Here is a 3,803-nt window from a genome sequence, read left to right as displayed (position 1 = left end):
TTACTATGACTACTTTGCACAGTGTGATGTATAACACAGCGTGTTTTCTGCCGAATAAACAGCTGGATGTTGGTGCCCCTATATGTCATTCTTTGTCTAACCTCGTCCTCGTCTGCTTCGCGCCGTAATTTTTGTCCTCGAGCTTATGGCAATCATCACAGAGAATGACAAGGCTATTTGAATAAGAAATTTAAGAAAGGTACTTTTTGTTTTAAGCAAAAGAAATCTTTAAGTTAAGAAACTGGATTGATGTGCACTGCGCTAAAATGCAGGAGAGTCACTCCACCAAAATTGAGGGCACAACTATGCAGTTATAGAATGCAATATTGCGGTTTGGCTACACTTGGTCTTGCCAGCACGCTTTTTTGTATGAACACTCAAAGAGGTGTATACAACAAACATCAACACACATTTTCCCACAAAACTGTTTAAGTCATTGCATCCAACTATTCCAGATTTCTGCAAGAAACACCAGGGCTGTTTATTTCGAATAATTAAAATTACTGCTGAGTGTAGAGAGGCATATCATTCCAAATAGAGGTGGGATGGTTCATAAGGAATACATTAAAATCCTCATTCCTGCACATTGTGTGCACTGAGGCAGCTCAGGTAAAATTGTGCGTATACATCACGAATATTAAAGCTAGTTACAGCCGCACCACACAACAAATGCTGCGATGACAAAATTTCCGCCATAAACATTTTTTATTCACCATCAGCTGCCCACACATGATAGAAAGAAAAATGTATCATTACAAATAGCTATCAGTGAGCCATGTCTGCTTCGACAGTTCTCACAAACACAACCAGTTAGGGAAGGGGTGCTCGTTCAGGACTTCGCCAAGGATCAATGGACCATGGCAACTCGACAATTTAGCAAGGGCTGATGATTTTGGGACAGTTGGCGTGGAATGACCCACACAAATGGTGGCTTTCCTTCATGAGAGTGCAAAGGTGATTTCTGCTTGTGAGCCTCATCTACAGAAATTATGAAAGTACGCTACACTGCCCGAAAGTGCAACTTTCCCATGCAATATTATTCAGTCTTCACAATGAAAATAATACATACCAATTACAGCATTCAGATGAACTGGATCCAATCCCTCCTTCACTGGGTTCTTCTTGTGCCTGTTACTGCCCTTTCCATAAAGGCTCTTGCCCTGAACCTCAGCCTCCCCAATGCGGTCGTGCATTGCCGCCATAGGACTTCAGGCCAGATAAGATCGTTCACCTATTGTCACCCACAGTGGAAAATTGACACGAGAAATCAGTGAGGCATACCGCATAAATAACGCATGTGTGAGCCAGACCCATTATTAATGCATGGAAAAAGGCCATCCTTCGTAGATAAAAAGGGATAGAAATTAGTCTATGTCTGCTTACTTTTTTCTATGCAAATACTGTTTTAATGCAAGCACACATCCAGTCTTACTTTATTTAATCCTTCCGTCAAAATGCCAGTTGTTAGCCGAGGTCAAGTTGTATATTTCCCTTCCCCTCCCTGTGTATACATATATAGAAACTTCATTTGACTGGAAAATGTGTTAAGGAGCGGTGTTCAAAGCCCTCAGTCCAGGGCCCCACTGGCCTCTGCAGCCTGCCTGTGTAAATTTTGTCCTGAAAAGTTAAATGAACTGACCGGCATGCTCAAAAGGACACTACAAATTTGACCTAGTGGACACGGGTGGTTCTCAGAAAATGTACAAATACAGTGATGGGTATCCGTCGGCATACTGTAGTAATAGTGGGTGCAAGCTAGCTTTGACATTGCTGGAGTACTTCAGCTGTCACACCGGCTGCACCTTCATATTTCAGTTTCAGAGAAATTCAAGCTCATCAAATGTGTATTTGCCAGTGGCAATTATTCTGAGAACAAGACAGAAATAATTGTAAATAGCAATGGTAAACAAAGGTATGCACGCTGTATGCTTAGACCTGTGGCATATTTGACACACTACACTTCGAATACTAACATGCACAAAAACTGCACATGCGTGTAGCATAAAAAGAGAAAAAAATACAGAAATAAAAGCTACAGCATCAGAAACAGTTTCAAAACAATAAAACCAAAATAAGAAGTAAAATATACTGTACGCAAAGCAAAAATAAAACTTAATTTGCAGCCAAGTGATCAAAGAGAGAAAAAAAATACTCAACATCAGGACATGTTACGTTTAGTTTTATATAGAACACGATAATTTGTGCATAATGTTACGAACACAAACAAGCAGTAAGTTTAATATACTTGCATAAATATTTAGCCTATTTAGTGCTCCGTAATGTAATATGTCTGTTAGCTTACACACAAATCATACCGAGATCATACTTTCAGGTACACATACACTTCATACATACCTGACGTGACATCCAGATTACACGCTGTGCTGCTGTAGCCAGGGCCACAGGTTCCCTGCCATCATGTGGACACTGCTGTGGGTCACGGCCTCACCACTACAAAATGAATTCTGTGTCAACATATATAGCACTGGCACAATAAAACTGTCATATTGTGAACACATGCAAGGTGGCAACAGAGCACAAGGTCGAGTCATTGATGAATGTTATGATAATAGGGACCCCTTCATCAAAGTAAAATTTTGAAGACGCACGCAGCAGCACATTAAAGAAATGTTTGTTTACATAACAATTCTAGGGTTTGCTTTCATGACTTGGTTTAAGCAACTTTCCCCTATCATGTTTAGATACGTCAAAGTTATGGAAACATCCCTTGTCTTGAAAAGACAGCTCTACTAATATGGCAAGCTGTGACTGCTTATTTCCCCCTAAAACTGCTCGTAAACCGAAAACCTGGTAAGCACATATTTTTCACTACGTTGAAGAGTTTATAAGCGAAGAAACGTAATTGCAGTAAGTATTGGTGAAGAGACTGATGGGTCGTTAAATGCAACTTCAGCAGACAAGCGGGAGCGCACGTACAGGTGCACATGATGACCACGATTATTTCAGAACGTAATGTCTTCTCCCCCCCCCCCCCTCATCGTAAGAAAACGCTCATCAGGATATTAAATTGCACATCGAGGCCGAGATCATACCGAGATCATACTTTCAGGTACACATACACTTCATACATACATTTGCAAAACTAAATTCTGACAACCAGCACGCAACATGCATAAGCACAGGCGTCACTGTTGTTTCCTACGTTCGCAAGGCACCCTATGCACACACGATGAGTACGCACAACACGTGTAGTTAGCAAGCACGATTGCTTACCTTTTCAATGGCACGACGCTCTCCAAGTTGCCGGTGCTGCGTCGACGATGTTACTCCCAGCATACATGCCGCTGCGTAGTGGACGATCTGAGGCACGCTACCAATAGGAATGATTTCTTTGCGATGTCCACCCAACTTTGCACGACAACCCGACACAAAGGCCACGGCACAAAAATCGTTGGTCCATGTTTGCCTCGCGCGCCACGCATACGGCGAGTTTGCAACGAAACACAAGGTATCTTCTGGCACTTTTGTGCACGCTAACTACGTCCCATTTCATTAAAGCAAACACAAAACCACACGATCAAGCAGCTCACACAAACGACCGGCATGCGACCGGCACGTTGAAGACGCAGGAAAAACAACAGCGCCACCTGCGTACTTGTGAGGTTGTTGTGGCCTCCGTGATGCCAAATATATTAACCAGTAAACTCGTATTTTGTGTCGTGTTGCGCCCAGCTACGTATATATGTTGCGAGATAAAACAAACCACCGAACACTCCATATTTTACGCTATAGTTTATCGTAGAAAGAAATTTTATGATGTATTTTAAATTGTGAATTGCTTC

At 41.9% G+C, this 3,803-nt stretch overlaps 1 long non-coding RNA gene across 1 annotated transcript; it reads right to left on the bottom strand.

Moving 5' to 3' along the window:
• Nucleotides 1-1,118: 1,118 nt before the first annotated feature.
• LOC119464753 (uncharacterized) lies at nucleotides 1,119-3,565 on the bottom strand. The gene is made up of 3 exons (XR_005194566.2): nucleotides 3,235-3,565; nucleotides 2,356-2,451; nucleotides 1,119-1,231 (listed from the first exon to the last, which is right to left on the bottom strand). It is a non-coding gene; the product is annotated as an uncharacterized LOC119464753 (long non-coding RNA).
• Between the last annotated feature and the right edge of the window lie 238 nt (nucleotides 3,566-3,803).

Source organism: Dermacentor silvarum, chromosome 9 (genome assembly GCF_013339745.2).
Source record: "Dermacentor silvarum isolate Dsil-2018 chromosome 9, BIME_Dsil_1.4, whole genome shotgun sequence".
NCBI lineage: Eukaryota > Metazoa > Arthropoda > Arachnida > Ixodida > Ixodidae > Dermacentor > Dermacentor silvarum.
The sequence above is the reverse complement of the archived record's forward strand: the minus strand, read 5'-3'. Positions and strand labels throughout refer to the sequence as shown.